The sequence below is a fragment of the Protopterus annectens genome, chromosome 6.part0 (assembly GCF_019279795.1).
Source record: "Protopterus annectens isolate FY-2018-M chromosome 6.part0, PAN1.0, whole genome shotgun sequence".
Classification (NCBI taxonomy): Eukaryota; Metazoa; Chordata; order Ceratodontiformes; family Protopteridae; genus Protopterus; species Protopterus annectens.
The window spans coordinates 1,193,082,639-1,193,100,647 of NC_056737.1; the positions used below are offsets into that span (position 1 = coordinate 1,193,082,639).

The window sequence follows — 18,009 nt, forward strand, 5'->3', positions numbered from 1 at the left end:
CTTGCACTATTCCTGTGCACACCGTGCAGAGCTTGCTGAAGCCTGTGGAGTGGATATATATATATATATATATATATATATATATATATATATATATAGATATATATAGATATATATATACATATATATATATACATATATATATATATATATATATATATATATATATATATATATATATAATAGATACAGCTGTGTGTGTGTGTGTGTGTGTGTGTGTGTGTGTGTGTGTGTGTGTGTGTGTGTCCATGTATATTTAAAAATACAGACATATCAAAACATAGACACTACAGTTTTGATACCAAAATACTGACTGTTCATAATACTGCCACACAAAAATTCCTAACTAAAAATATCTTCATTAACTTAATAGATAAAAAGAAATGTTACGCTTTTGCAAACAGCTTACATTAAAAACAATCAAACAAAAAAACTCCCTAAAAAACATAAGGCAAGGTTTATCTGAATAGTGGTAGTGCTATGGAAAAGGTTTTTCAAAGGTAAAGTACAAGGTTAGGGTTGTTATAGGGACAGGGCAGAGTTAGGGTTGGCATACATTAAGAGGATCTGCAGGGAAGTTTTCTTACAGAACAACAAAAAGTGAACTAATATTACTTATATTTCAAAATATTCAACAAACTGAAAGTAATTAATACTGAAAAAACTGCATGAGTTCTAATCACTAAAACTTTCTGTATGTAATACAAAAATTTTAAGACAAGGAAATAAAAATAAGGTCAGCCTACCTTCATGAAGATCACGGACCACTGTAAAAACAAGAAAAAATGGGTTAAAGCAACCATATAATTGTATGCTCCTATCATGAACAGAAGGACAGAAAGAGAAAAACATACAGAGACATGGCATCCTAAAAGCTAAATTTGCTTCTAGAAACACTAAAGAAATGATGAGTCATGAACATTCTATAAACATCATTTAAATGTTTTCATCATTTGCAAATCTGATTAATGTTATGATGGGTCTATCTTTTCAATGACACATAAAGATACAATATCAGTACTGCCATGACAGTAGGTCATGGATTATAGGGATGGGACTGCTCTGGGAATGCGAAGTTGCAGGGGTACTGTTATGGGACTACTTGTCATATGCAATGCAAATACAGTAAATGATGCTGCTCTGTAAACCCTGAAGGGCACTGCGTAGTACTGCTCATAGGTTCATCGGTTCATAGGTTCATAGGTTCATAGGTAGATACTAGGCTATTGGCCCAAGGGCCTACATAAGCCTAGCCAACAAGGTTCCCTGGCTTATGCCACCCAAGAAAGATATGTGGTTTAAGGTGACGGCACCACTCTGCGAACATGATACAAGCGTACTGCCATGGTACTTCTCAGTGAATGTGATGTAGGTATTATCTGATGGTTGTGAATCTGATGTAGGCACACTGTAATGATATTGCACTGTCAATGTGGTCTATGCATGTTGTAATGGTACCACTTCATAAACATGATTCACATGTACTGCTATGGTACTTCTCAGGGAATGCGATGTAGGTATTATCTGATGATAATGCATTATGAGTGTGATGTAGGGACACTAATGATACTACACTGTGAATGTGGTGTACTCATACTGTGATGGAACTGATCCATGAACATGATACAACTGTAATGCCATGATACGTTTCAGTGAATGTGATGTAGGTATTCTCTGATGGTACTACACTGTGAGTGTGATGTAAGCATGCTGTAATGATACTGCACTAAGAATATGGTGTATGCATACTGTGATGGTACTGCTCCATGAACATGATACAAATGTAATGCCATGGGACTTTTCAGTGAATGTGATGTAAGTATTATCTGATGGTTGTGAGTCTGATGTAGGCACACTGTAATAATATTGTACTGTGAATATGGCCTATGCATGTTGTAATGATACTGCTCCACGAACATGATTCACATGTACTGCCATGGTACTTCTCAATGAATGTGTGTGAGTCTGATGTAGGCACACTGTAATGATATTGCACTGTGAATGTGGCCTATGCATATTGTAATGGTATCACTCTGCGAACATGATTCACACATACTGTCATGGTACTTCTCAGTGTATGTGATGTAGGTATTATCTGATGGCAATACACTGTGAGTGTGATGTAGGCACAATGTGATGATACTGCACTGTGAACGTGGTGTAATTCCTGCCATGGTACTTCTCAGTGAATGTGACGTAGGGATTATCTGATAGTTGTGAGTCTGATGTAGGCTCACTGTAATGATATTACACTGTGAATGTAGTCTATGCATATTGTAATGGTACCATTCCATGAACATGATTCACAGATACTGTCATGTACTTCTCAGTGAATCATTGTGATAATCATCATCATCATCATCATCAACCCCCTTTTCCCCATTTTTGTACATGGGATTTGGGGTGCCATGTTAACTGTCATCATCTCTCAAAATTCGATGCTACACTCCTGACTTCAACACTCACGCCTGACTGTCACAGATCTTCCCTCACACAATCCAAGTCTTTGCTGTATGCCCCTGTTTCCTCTTACCTTCTTCCTGTCTGTCCAAAATCTCCTTCATCAGATTGCCTTCTGTTTTTCTGAACGTGTGCCCAAACCACCAAAATCTGTTCTATTTGATCTTTTCTACAATCGGAGCTACTTTGGCTTCTGCTCTTATGTCATCATTTCTTCATCCGTCCCACAGTGTGCATCCTACCATCCTTCTTAGTCACTTCATTTACATCACCTCTAGCTTCCTCATCTGCCCTGCATCTACTGATCAGGTCTCTGTACCATACAGTAGTACTGGTTGCACCACTTTTTTTGTATACCTTACTTTTCAGCTTCTTTAGCATTCTTCTGTCACACTCTACAACTGACACTCTATGCCACTTGACTGCTAGCTTTGACTTCTTTATTCAGAATTTCCTTCTCCTCAACCACCCCTCCCCAGATACGTGAAGCTATTTACCTGGTCCACAATCTTCCCAACTGTCTCACTTCTCATCTTATTTTGGTTTCTCCAATTTGCTGCCATTACTACTGTCTTAGCTGTACTGTGTTTCATCCTATGTCCCTTCAGGTTTGCATTCCATTTCCCTATCCTTTGCTGAAGTTCTTGCTCAGAGTCTGCTTGTAATACCACATTGTCTGCATACAGCAACTTTGTTAAGCTGTCCCCTCCAACCTATTTGGTAATGTAGTCCATCACCATTATGAGCATCAGTGGGCTCACAACTGAGCTCTGGTGCAAACCCATTCCCACTGGGAACTCCACCTTTGAGACCAAACACTGTTCGTACTTGACTTATTGTGCCTTGTACACAGTCTGCATTAATTCTATCAGTGTTTCTGGGGCTTCAAATAGCCATGGTACTGCCCAAATCAGCTTTCTTGGGACCTTCTCATATGCTTTCTCCAAGTCTAGGAATGCCCAATTGGACTCTTTCCTCAACTCTAGCTTCTTCTCAACTATTTGCTTCTCTGAAAACATTGGGTGAGTTGCACTGCATCTCGATCTGAATCTAAATTGCTCATCTCCCATCTTCCTTTCTGTCACTCTGAATATCCATTTATCAGTCATCATCTTCAGAATTTTCATGCAGTGTGACAGGAGTTTGTTACCCCTGTACTGCCACAGTTGTGAATGTTCTCTTTGCTCTTGAACACTGGGATTAGTATGCTTATTCTTCAGCCATTTGGGATATGTCTTTCTCTCCGCATTGTGATAAGTACCTTTCAGGAGCCGTTTCTCGCCTGTCTCACTCAGCACCTTTATCATGTCTGCTTTGGCTTCATCTGAGCCTGTTGCTTTCGCTGTCTTTATTTTCCTTAATGCTCTTTTCTCTTCTTCTATGGTGGGCTCCTCCTTTTCTATGTTTTTTCTTTTCATTCAGAAATTGTTAGAAGTACTCCTTCATCTGCCTTTGATGCCCTGTGTACTGGTGAGCAGGTTACACTGGCATCCCTTTATCTTTCTGTCTTTGCCTTGTAACCTGCTATAATTTCTTTGTGCCATCTACTGACTTACATTCCAGAAGTTGGTACAGTGCCCCTGATGCCTTGTTCTTTGCTACTGCAACTCCTTTATTAGTTTCTTTGTTAGTCAACCAGTATTCCTTCCTAGCCTGGTCAGTCTTTTCTGTCTCCCACTTCCTTCTGCACTCCTTTTTTCTTTTGATGACTTCCTGGACTTCTGCATTTCACCACCAGCTTTCCTTATGTACCTTATTTCCTTAGCTGACTCAGCCACATATCTGGTCTGTAGTCCTCACACATGCTCTTTTGAAATGCTGCCATTCTTCCTTAACTCCACCTATCTCCTCTTTTTCCTTCGGTGCTATAGGCGTGAGTATTTCCTTGAATGATTGTGCTTTCCCTCCAGTCAACTTCCAGGTCTTCTGCCAGGTCTCTGTTGACCTTAGAGCCTTCTCTGTCCACTGCTCATAGCTGATTGTGGCAACTAGTGATTTATGCTCTGGGCTAACAATTTCACTGGGGATGATTTTGCAATCACTGATTCGACCCCAGTGCTCCTTTCTTTACTAGGAGGAAGTCTACCTGTGTTTCATGCTGTATGTGATCTTCTGACTCTCTCTCTGAACCATGTGTTGGCTACTATCAAGCCATTTGCCAGACAGAAGTCTAGAATGGCCTCTCCTTCTTTATTCCTGGTGGCCCACCCATGTGGACCCAGGTAGTCCTCATATCCTGTTCTGTCTGTCCAGATATGTGCATTCAAGTCACCCGTTATCAACATCAGTTCATGTTGCCCTGCTTTATCCATTAGGTGCTGCAACTGCTGACTGAATGCACTCTTCTTCACTCTCGCAACCCTGCTGTGGGACAAAGGCTGAGATTATAAATACAGTAAATACACTAGAGATTATAAACACTATAAATACACTGGAGCCAGCCATGAGTCTGTCAGTAATTCTGATGACATGCCTCACTGTCTTCTGAAGCCTCTCCCTCACCACAATTCCCAGACCATTTCTAGCCTGTCCTTCTCCTGAGAAGTAGACTCTGAAACCCAAGCCAAGTGCCTTTGTGTCACTGCCTTTCCATCTTGTCTCTTGGTTGCATAGGATGTCTAGCCTCCTCCTTGCCATCATGTCATCCCCTTCCAAACTCCACCCTGTCTGTGAACCTACAATGAGTGTAGCAATTGTTAGTTCATGTTTCGCAGGTTGATTGATTTTAAGTCCAGCTTTCACTCAACAGAGCTATCCCAAGTAAGCCATGCTGGTCAACTGGACACAGGTCAGCCAGTAACTAATTGACTCAGGACTGTTAGGCTTTATGGCAAGTACACATTTGCCAATAGGGGCACATAAACCCTTCCTACTGTTAGCATGGCTCCCTGGCATAGGTCAGAGCAGGCTGGGTCCTCAACCCATTCTCACGGGCAAATATCCATGTCCATTTGGTGACATTAGTCAACATGACCAAATTACCTAGAGGTTCCATGTTATACCTTGATCCCACAGAATTTTTGTGCTTGATTACATATAGTCTCTATTTGTCTGTTTCATGACTCTGAGCAAGTCATTAATCAGACATTTCTTTGGTTGTTCCGGAAAAGGGCAATGTGTCCAGCTGACACTTTTTTACTGTGATGGTTCTCTTCCAGGATTGTGTTCTGCATAATATCGTTCTGTGAATGTGTATGAAGTAATGTGATGATCCAGATTTGTGAATGTGATATGAAGCAATCCAATGATCCATATCTGTGAATATGATGCATTGTGATGGTAGTGCCTACTGAATGTGATGTGAGGTACTGCATCAGTAGAGTACTGAGAATGTGAAGTGTGACATAGGGATATTACTGCTCTAAGAATGTGATGTGAAGTAATAACATTGTATCATTGTACAAGTAGGTCTGGTGATGGTGCCCTCTGTGAATGGATTAATGTATACTGACATGGTGCTTTTTGGTAGTGTCTATTGAATGTGATGTGGTGTACTGCATCAGTAGTGTACTGAGAATGTGAAGTGTGACACAGGGATATTACTGCTCTAAGAATGTGATGTGAAGTAATAACATGGTATCACTGTACAAATGAGAGGTAGAGCTGGTGATGGTGCCCCCTGCAAATGTGATACTGACATGGTGCTTCACTGTAAATGAAATGTGGTGTACTGTGATGCTAGATAGGAGGGTTGTGTACTAATTCTTAGACGGTCATATCTCACAGAATTCCACTTGCTCAAATGCAAAATTATCTCAGGTTCATAGACTTTGCAATTAGTCTGCAGACCATTACATTCCCAGCCAGTAACTAATGGTGAGAATCGATCCATATACCTTGTATTTGTGAGGTAAACACCTTAACAATTATGCCAACCCCAAACCCCACTGAGTTAGTATATAAAAGAAACGATTTCATAGGGTGCAGTGAATGAACACTTTCAAACTCTTACAGCTAGTTACTATATCCCCAAGGTACACCTCTGTGTTTACAGTTTTGCATGCCAAGCATCTGTATGTTGAATATTTCTCATGCAGCTGTCATGGTATTGTTCTGTAAATGACATCTGCGGTACTGTAGTAACGATCCTGTGTGAATGTGATTTGGGTACTGTTATGATGGTGATCCTCTATGAATGCGATCCGTCATGTTGTGATGCTACTGATGATGATAATGGTGATGGTGGTGATGGTGATAATGATGATGATGATGGTGATGATGGTGATGATGATGGTGATGATGATGATGGTGATAATTATGATGGTGATAATGGTGATGATGATGATGATGATGATGCTCTGTAAATGCAGTTTTGGTACTCTGATGTTCTGTAAATGTGATTTGGACAGCGTAATATTCTGTGAATATTATTTTCGGTACTGTGATGATGATGATGATGATGATGATGGTGATGGTGATGATGATGATGATGATGATGATGGTGATGGTGATGATGATGATGCTCAGTAAATGCAGTTTTGTTACTCTGACGTTGATCTGTAAATGTGATTTGGATACTGTGATGTTGTATGAATATTATTTTGGGTACTGTGATCATAATGATGCTTGAGAATGTGATTTGGGTACTGTGATGATGATGATGGTGATGCTCGGCAATGTGATAGGGGGTATTGTGATGACATCCTGTGAATATGATCTGAGAATCTCTGATGATGATGCTCAGTTAATGTTATTTAGCTTACTGACATGGTGGTCTGTGAATGTGTTTTGTGATATTATGATGATGCTTTATAAATGTGATAAAATAATACTGTGATGCACTTTCTGTGAATGTGATTTAATGTACTGTGATGGTGTTCTGTGAACGTGATATGGGGATCTCTGATAATGATTCTCTATGAATGAGATCTAGGTACTGTGAAATGGTCTGTGAATGTGATTTGAGGTACTGTGATAGTATTCTGTGAATGTGATATGGGGATCGCTGATGATGATTCTCTGAATGTGATTCATCATGCTGTGATGCTTCTGCTGATAATGATGGTTGTAATGATGATGATGATGATGGTGATGATTGAAAACTGCTGGGACAGAGCTCAGTTCTGTGTTTTTTTTACGGGTTAATTGGGTAATTTGTTTTAAACAGTTTGCTTGTTTTCTATTGTTATATATAAAAAAACAATTTGCACTTTATCTGCTTTTACTGTATTTGTGTTTCTTCCTATTTTATTACCTTATTTTGCTTTTGCCTCTTCTTAAAACTACTCAATCGTCTTTATTCTGCTGCATTTATTACTGCTTGGTAGTAGCCTGATTAAATTGTAACTGTTATTCTAAGTCTTTTGGTTATTGCACTTGGGCTTCAGATCAGTTGTTATACATTAAGAAGGTTTGTGGTCTGCACTGTTGTGGCAGGACAGGTAGCTTACATCCTTCTAAGTTAGGAATTGCTGATTGAAGGCTCAGTGTCTGTTATTCTAAAAGTGCATTAGTTCTGGCTTAAGCACTTGGGCTCTAGGCCAGTTATTTTACATTAAGAAGGTTTTGTGATCTGTACTCTTGTGGGAGGAGAGGCTAGATTCTGCCCTTCTGAGCTGGGAATTTCTGGTTAAAGGCCTACTGTGCCTGCTTATTTGAATTGTTTTTCTGATATTGGTGTGCCTTGTCTGCTGTAGCGTAGACTAGATTCAGGCCTGCTGAATCTAGTTTTGTTTGTATAACTTAAGCACTAATCCAGGCCATTGTTTCTGGAGAAGGTTCCCCTGCACCCAGTGGCAGGAGTGCGCAGTTAGAACTTGTCAGATTGAAGACTGCTGGAAATGGGCTCAGTTCTGAGTTTTTCACTGGTTAATTGAGTAATTTGTTTGTCAGTTTGCTCATTTTGTATTGTTATATATATAACAAAAATGCAATTTATTCATCTGATATTGCTGTAATTTTGCTTATTCCCACTTTATTACCTTATTTTGCTTATGCTTCTTGTTAAAAGTACTCAATTGTATTATTCTGCTGCATTCATTACTGCTTGGTAGTAGCCTGATTAAATTGTAACTGTTATTCTAAGCCTTTTGGTTTAAGCACTTGGGCTTCAAACCAGTCGTTTTACATTAAGAAGGTTTGTGAACTGCATTGTTGTGGCAGGACAGGTAGCTTACATCCTTCTAAGATGGGAATTGCTGATCGAAGGCTCAGTGTCTATTATTCTAAAAGCACATTAGTGCTGGTTTAAGCACTTTGGCTTCAGGCCAGTTATTTTACATTAAGAAGGGTTTGTAGTCTGCACTCTTGTGGGAGGAGAGGCTAGATTCTGCCCTTCTGAGCTGGGAATTTCTGGTTAAAGGCTTATTGTGCCTGCTTATTTGATCTGTTTCTTTCTGAAATTTGTGTGCCTTGTGTGATGTAGCCCAGAAGTTAGTAGTTTATTGGACATTTTGGGCTAACTTCTATCTCTTTAATTTCCCTGCTATAAAAATCGAATTTGCGCAGTTTTGCATGCCGGGCAGTGCCTGTTAGCTAGGGTTAAACTATTCCCTGCCCCACAAAGTCTGCTCTTCAATTTTTCCCTTGGAACTAGACAAACTTTCAACTTAACCAACCACTCAAACCATTTATTTCACATCCCAGCACTTGCTCAAAACTCATAGCAAGCACTAATTAGCCCTTGCACTAGACCCCCTATACTGTCCAGACGGACAAGGCTCTCTATTCGTCCCTACCAGCTAATCAGTAAAACAGGTCAATTTACCTATTCAGGCATGTCCAAAGGGCAGTTTCAGGTGTACTCTCCAGTCCAACTGGTGAATCTAGGCATTTTGAAGCAATGTTACAACTGCCTCATGTACACAGACAACCCCCTCCTCCTACCACCAAACACTAATATATGTGAGAGATGCAATTATACAGCTAAACTGGAGGCAAAGCTCTCTCAACCCAAGACTGGAACTGATAGTCAAGAGGAGAAGGAAAATGCTTGCAACACACCACCAATCTCACATAGACCTACTAAACCAACACCGGCAAATAACACACATAAAATACACAAAAACATACTTGGAGGCTCTAAATAAAAAATATGCAAAAGCAACAGACCTCCAAAGCAGAGACCCAAGCAACCTCCACACCCAGTCACAAACCATGAAACAGATACTTCACATAATCAGTGTACTACGCCATCACAGCCCTTAAGGCAAAATAACATACCCAACACACTAGGAATAGGTGACTCTATAGTCAGGCACACTGATGTCCCACTAACTAGGCTGGACAAGGAGAAGGTTACAGTTAGCTGCCTGTCGGGCACCAGGATCTGCCACATAACACATGCACTCAGGTCACTCCAGAACAAGTACAAATACGACTCTGTCATTGTACATGTTGGTATGAATGACCTGAGATGTACCTCCCTGGACTACATGAGAAAAGACATGGAAGAGCTCTCTGATCACATAGCCCAGGCCAGTATGACCCTGACCCTGAGTAGCATCCTGCACTCACCAAGAATGATGCCACAGTATAAAGAAAAAATGATCAATTTCAACAATTGGCTAAGTTTCCGGTGTCATTCAAAGGGGATCCAGTATCTGTCCACCTGGGATAACACGCTCGATAAGCCACGTTGTTTCACAAGAGATAGCTTGCACCTGTCACCCTTAGGCTTTTAAATACTGGTCAATGTTTTTGCTGCCCCCATAGTGCCTTTTTTAGACAAGGCTAAAAAGACAAACCCACCACTGTAAATAGCACAAGTAACTAAAAACTGAAGGTAATGCTACTGAACGCCAGACGTCTAAACCTCAAAATGCATGCACTCGAAGCATTCCTCAGTATGGAGAACATCGATATCTGTGCAGTAACAGAAACCTGGTTTAAGGCTCTAGAGAGCACCCCAGCACTACCAGGCTATAACTCATACCATACTTTTCGGCCACAGTACCTGGAACGAAACACAAAAGGTGGGGGTGTATCCATATTCATCAAGGATACCCACACCTCCAGGTTAGTGGCACAGCACAATGCCTCAGAGAGCATCCATGTGCAACTAACAAAGGGCAAAACTGCAATTCAAATTCTAGCTTGCTACAGATCACCCGCCATGACCCAGGACCCCCATTCCACGTTTCTGGAGACACTGGAAAATATGAAGATCCTACCAAATGCCCTAATATTGGGTGATTTCAATTACCGAAACATTAACTGGGAGAACTACTCAAGTACTAACTCCCTTGCCAAACACTTCCTAGAATTTATAAACTCAAATGCCCTGGATCAACTGATCAACACCCCCAACAGAGGTGACAACATATTGGACCTGGTCATCACCAACATGGGAGATCGGTGTTCTACACCGGAGGTCAAACTCTCGCTGGTTAGATGAGACCATAGACTAATCACTCTGGATATCCATATTCCGCCCCCCACCCCCAATCAAGTAAACCACTGTGAAAAACTTTCAAAAGCAAACTTCGCATTACTTAAGACCAAGGTGGAAAGGTTCACAGCCCCCATGCTAAAGGACATTGCTGTCCAAGCTGCTGAATCCCTTACAAAGGCACTCTATGAGCACCTGCATGAATGCATGGCTTGTGCTATCCCAAGCAAAACCAAGACTCACTCCTCCAAGAAAAGGAAATCAGTCTGGTGGAGCCCTGCCATAAACAAGCTATACAATAGAAGGAGGAAACTAGTGCAGAAAAGAGTAAAATCCCAAGAAGGAAAGACATCCCTGATCTGTATCAGCAAGAAACTATGATCCCTCATAAAATCATCTAAGGCTAGCTTTGAACGAAAAATTGCCAAGGATTCCAAAGTTAACCACAAAGCGTTCTTTAGCTGTGTCAAGAACCTAAGTGGAAACTCTCAGATGTGCTCTGAGTTAGTGCAGAATGGCACAAAATACACTGAACTGACTGATATTGCCAACATTCTGCCAGACAGGTTTAGTGCAAACTTCACCCCCCTCTCACCCCCTAAAGGGCCCATAATCATACCAGAAGAATGTAGTGCCCTGGCAATCACTGACACACAGATTAAAACAGCCCTATCCAAAGCCAAAAATACAGCTTCAATGGGACCAGACGGTGTCCCAGGCTGTGTCTTACATAAGCTACAAAATTAACTAACCCCTCACCTAAACAAACTGTTCAAACTCAGCCGCCTCTCTACAGGCTACATACCCATAGAGTGGCACACAGCAACAGTTATCCCGATCCACAAAGGTGGAGCCACAACAGACCCTGGAAACTATCGCCTTATAAGCCTGAATAGCCTGGTCTGTAAGGCTATGGAGCGCACCATCATGGAATTCATTAACAGAGACATTGGGAACCTTCAAGCATTGGACCCTACCGAGTTTGGCTTTGTTAAGGGCAAATCATGCCTCCTAAACCTGGTGGACTTCTTTGAGATAGTTACCAAGACTTTAGACAAGGGAAAGGAGGTCCACACAGCCTGCCTAGACCTCGCAAAGGCTTTCAACACCATTCCCCATTCTGGTATTATAGACAAGCTCACCAGCCTGAACATAAACCCCTATGTCACAAGATGGGTTGCCAATTGGCTCATGGATAGAACCCAAATGGTGACAGTTGCAGGCTCTTGGTCCGACTCTAAACCAATTACAAGTGAGGCCCCCAGGGCTCAGTCCTGGGACCCTTCCTGTTTGGTATATACTTCTCAGAGGTACAGGCAAGCACAGGAGGACTATGGCTGAACAAGTTTGCAGACGACTGCAAACTGGGGGACATAATTAACTCTCTAGCTGATACAAACATCCTCCAGAAGGGTCTCTCTGAGATGGATACCTGGTGTCAAAATCATGGCCTCAAGCTAAATGCCAGAAAGTGCATAGTCATCCCCTATGGAAAAAACAAAGTACCTGCAAACTACCACATATGTGGTAGTCCCTTAAATACAGAAAATGTAATAAGGGATCTGGAGACCCAAGTAGATAGTAATCTCTCCTTTGATAATCATATTGCCAAGGTGGTTAGACAATCCTTCTATGTGGCCCACCTAATCACAAAAGGGTTTGCATCTAGAACAAAAGCGGTTATGCCCCTCTACTCATCACTCATCAGACCCATCATAGAGTACAATGCCCCATTTGGGATGTACCTTACAAAACACTTGCAACAGCTGGAAGGACCACAGAAGTACCTCACCAAGAGGATTACTGGTCTCAAACATATGCCCTATGCAGCCCGACTGAAGAAACTCCAGCTGTACTCAGTTTCATACCGCTTACTAAGAGGTGATCTCTGCCTGACATACAAGGCCATGTCCAACCCAGAATTAATGGACATGCTCCACCTAAAAAAAAAAAAAACAAATCACCAAGAGCCACATACTCTGGGGATCTAAACCTCACCACAATGATAAATAGGACATGCTGGAGGGATAGATTCATATCCCACATACTCCCCATGCTTTGGAACAGGATTCCAATCTACATTAGGCAAATCCCCTCACTAACACTCTTCAAGAGAAACCTTGATGAGTGGATGGGAAACAGAAAATTTACCCCGGGGATCACTGCAGTGGCTCTGCTGGACAGAGGTACAGGGAACTAATGGCTCTGCTGGACCGAGGCACAGGGAACTAATCTAAGAGGGGTGGCAAAAGCCAACACATTCTGGCTAGGCTTATAGATGCCCTTGGGCAGATAGCCTAGTACTTACCTATGAAGCTATGAACTTATAATGAAGATGATGGTGGTGATGATGATGATGCTCTGTAAATGCAGTTTTGGTACTCTGATGTTGTTCTGTAAATGTGATTTGGACAGCATAATGTTCTGTGAATATTATTTTGGGTACTGTGATGATGATGATGATGATGCTCTTTAAATGCAGTTTTGGTACTCTGATGTTGTTCTGTAAATGTGATTTGGACAGTATAATGTTCTGTGAATATTATTTTGGGTACTGTGATGATGATGATGCTCTGTAAATGCAGTTTTGGTACTCTGATGTTGTTCTGTAAATGTGATTTGGATACTGTGATGTTGTTCTCTAAATGTGATTTGGATACTGTGATGTTCTGTGATGATAATGATGCTTGAGAATGTGATTCAGGTACTGTGATGATGATGATGGTGATGCTCAACAATGTGATAGGGGGCATTGTGATGACACCCTGTGAATATGATCTGAGAATCTCTGATGATGATGTTCAGTGAATGTCATTTAGCTGACTGTCATGATGGTATGTGAATGTGGTTTTGGATATTATGATGATGCTTTATGAATATGACAAAATAACACTGTGACACACTTTCTGTGAATGTGATTTGAGGTACTGTGATGGTGTTTACTTTGTGGATGTGATTTGAGTATTGTGATGCTGGAGTGTGAATGTGAGTTGGGGTACTATGATCATAATGCTCTCTGTAGCTGATTTGTGTACTATTATGATAATGTCTGAATGTGAGTTGTGGTATTATGATGATGGTGATCTTTGAATGTGATTTGACATATTGTGCAAAGCTTTGTGGAGATGATTTGGGCACTATGATGCTGGAGTGCAAATGTGAGTTGGGGATCTCTGATGATGATTCTCTGTGAAGGAGATCTAGGGTACTGTGAAATGGTCTGCTAATGTGATTTGACATACTTTGAAATGCTTTGTGGATATGATTTCAGTTCTGTCATGCTGGAGTGTAAGTGTGAGTTGGGATATTATGGAGAGGCTTTGGATACTATGAAGCTAGCGTCTGAATGTGAGTTGGGGTACTGTGCTGATGATGGTCTTTGGATGTGATTTGGGTGCTATGATGCTGGAGTGTGAATGTGAGTTGGGGTACTATGATCATAATGTTCTCTGAAGGTGATTTGGGTACTATGAATGTAGTGCCTGAATGTGAGTTGGGTACTGTGATGATGATGGTCTTTGAATGTGATTTGAGGTACTGTGATGATGGTTTGTGAATATGACATGGAGTACTATGCTGATGATATAATCTATGAATATGATTTGAATACTGTCATGATGCTGTGTGCATGTGAAATTATCATACTGGGATGCACTCTCTTTGATTTGATCTGGGGCTCTTTGATGATGTGATGATGATGCCATGTGAATGTGATTTCATTTACCATGATGAGGATGAAGATGATGCTCTGTGAATGTGATTTGGTGTTCTGTGATGTTCTGTGAATGTGATATGTGGTACTCTGATGATAACCTGTGAATACCATCAGAGTACTGTGATGGTGATTATGATGGTGATGCTCTGTGAATGTGATTTGAGGTTCTGTGATGATGACTATGGTCTGTGAATTTGATTTGGGGTTCTGTGATTATGATGATGATGTCCTGCGAATGTTATATGTGGTACTTTTATGATAGTCTGTGAATACCATCAGAGTACTGTGATGATGATGATGATGATGATGATGATGATGATGATGATGGTGATGATGCTCTGTGAATGTGATATGTGGTGCTTTGATGACAGTCTGTGAATACCATCAGAGTACTGTGATGATGATGATGATGATGCTCTGTGAATGTGATATGCGGTACTTGGGTCTACATTAGAACATCGAAGTTTCACAACTTCGAATGTTCTAATATTGACCCCTATTAAGCGAATGCTGACAACATCGAACATGCAGAACAGTGAATTATTTTCCTAGGGAAACAATTTGCTGTTCCAAAACACATACACACAACACAAGCACACCAAACAAACAGCAATCCACACACATACACCTAAAAATCTTACATCTAACCCTACACTAAACTGTACACACACCACTAACTATCCACTTACCTTAACCCAAACACTAACCCTAAGTTCTGTCACTATTGCACACTCACCTCACCCGTGCCCTAACTCTAACTCACCTAACCCACCCTAACCCTCACATTCACACAATCGCACACTTACCTGAACCTTTCCACCACAGTGCTGAAAATAGCAAAGCGACAGAACCGGACAACCAAATTCTTTCCCTAAGAAAAAATTTGGTTTTCGGCAGCTTCGCTATTTTCAGCATTCGCTGAATAGGGGTCAATATTGGAACATTCAAAGTTGTGAAACGTCGATGTTCTAATATAGACCCGTGGTACTTTGATGATAGCCTGGGAATACCATCAGAGTACTGTGATGATGATGCTGATGATGATGATGATGCTCTGTGAATGTGATATGTGGTACTTTAATAATAGTCTGTGAATACCATCAGAGTACTGTGATAATGATGATGATGATGATGCTCTGTGAATGTGATATGTGGTACTTTAATGATAGTCTGTGAATACCATCAGAGTACTGTGGTGATGATGATGATGATGATGATGCTCTGTGAATGTGATATGTGGTACTTTAATGATAGTCTGTGAATACCATTAGAGTACTGTGATGATGATGATGATGATGCTCTGCGAATGTGATATGGGGTACATTGATGACAGTCTTCTAATACAATTAGAGTACTGTGATGATGATGACGATGATGATGATGCTCTGTGAATGTGATATGGGGTACTGAGATGGTGATGATTCTGTTTGAATGCAATTTGTGGTACTCAGTCAAGATGTTCTATGAATGTGATCTGAGAAGTGTAACGATGATGTTCTGTGAATGTCATCTGGGTGTCTGTGCTGATGATACTCTGAATTTGATCTGGGGAACTGTGATAGTGTTTCCTGAATATGATTGAGAGTCTGGAGGTGATTGTTGTAAATGTAATGTTGACATTGTAATTATAATGATTTTGAGTAAAAGCCATTTGTGCTACTATGATGATGATTGTGAATGTGATCCAGGGCTAAGTGATGAAGATGAAATTCTGTCAATGTGATTAGAGGTACTGTGATTAATATCTCAGAATGTTATATGGGGTACTCTGATGGTGCTCTCTGAATGTGATATATGGGTACTGTGATGAAGCTCTGTGAATGTGATATAATCATAGTGTGATGTATTCTCTGTGAGTGTGATCTAGGTCTGGTGGGGATTCTCTGTTAAAGTGATCTTGGGTTCTGTGATGATGATGCTCTGTGAATGTGATGTGCAGTACTGTGATGATAGTTTGTGAATGAAGCTCTGTGAGTGTGATTTGGGAACTGTCATGATAATACTGTATGTATAAGATTTTGGTTCTGTGATAATGATGATTTGTGAGTGTGATTTGAGTACTGTGATGATCATGATAATGCTGCTGCTGCTGATGATGATCTGCAAATTTGATCGGGAGTACTGTGATGATGATGTTCTGTGAATGTGACTGATCTCAGTGACTACAATACTCAGTGAATGTTATTTAGATACTGCAATGATAATGCTTTTGAATGTAATTTCTGGTATTGGGGTGATAAGGATGATAGTCAGTGTATGGGATTCAAGATACTATAATGCTGCTCTGTGAATGGAATTTGGGTATTCTGATAATGATGCTATGTGAATGTGATTTGAGGTACTGAGATGACTATGCTCTGTGAATGTGATTTAGGGCTCTACAATGATGATGCTCTGTGAATGTGATTTGAGGTACTGTGATGACTATGCTCTGTGAATGTGATTTAGGGCTCTATGATGATGATGCTCTGTGAATGTGATTTACTCTGATAATGATGTTATGTAAATGTAATTTGAGATACTGAGATGATTATGCTCTGTGAATGTGATTTAGGGCTCTACAATGATGATGCTCTGTGAATGTGATTTGGGGTATTCTGATAATGATGTTATGTGAAAGTGATTTGAGGTATTCTGATAATGATGCTATGTGAATGTGATTTGGGTATTCTGATAATGATGTTATGTGAATGTGATTTGAGGTACTGAGATGATTACGCTCTGTGAATGTGATTTAGGGCTCTACGATGATGATGCTCTGTGAATGTGATTTGGGGTATTCTGATAATCATGCTATGTGAATGTGATTTGGGGTATTCTGATAATGATGCTATGTGAATGTGATTTGGGGTATGATGATGATGCTATGTGAATGTGATTTGAGGTACTGAAATGATTATGCTCTGTGAATGTGATTTAGGGCTCTGCATTGATGATGTTCTGTGAATGTGATTTGGGGTATTCTGATAATGATGCTATGTGAATGTGATTTGGGTATTCTGATAATGATGCTATGTGAATGTGATTTGGGGTATTTTGATAATGATGATATATGAATGTGATTTGGGGTATTCTGATAATGATGGTATGTGAATGTGATTTGGGGTATTCTGATAATGATGCTATGTGAATGTGATTTGAGGTACTGAGATGATTACACTCTGTGAATGTGATTTAGGGCTCTACGATGATTATGCTCTCTGAATGTGATTTGGGGTATTCTGATAATGATGATATGTGAATGTGATTTGAGGTACTGAGATGATTACACTCCGTGAATGTGATTTAGGGCTCTGCAATGATAATGCTCTGTGAATGTGATTTGGGGTATTGTAACCATAATGTTCTGGGAGTGTGACATGAGCAGTGTGATAATGATGGTCTGTGAATGTGATTTGTGCTGCTGTGATGAAGTTCTTTGAATGGTGTAGTCCTACTGTGATGTACACTCTATTATTCTGATTTGAGGCTTTATGATGATGATGACAATCTGAGAATGTTTTCT

General features: G+C 40.5%; 1 long non-coding RNA gene across 1 annotated transcript in view; it reads right to left on the reverse strand.

The window, feature by feature from the left end:
- Positions 1-746: 746 nt before the first annotated feature.
- The window catches only part of LOC122804098, a 77,658-nt gene continuing 60,395 nt past the window's right edge, over positions 747-18,009 (reverse strand). The window contains exon 3 of the long non-coding RNA XR_006365177.1: positions 747-767. This is a non-coding gene — a long non-coding RNA (uncharacterized LOC122804098). The remainder of the gene's footprint in view (positions 768-18,009) is intronic.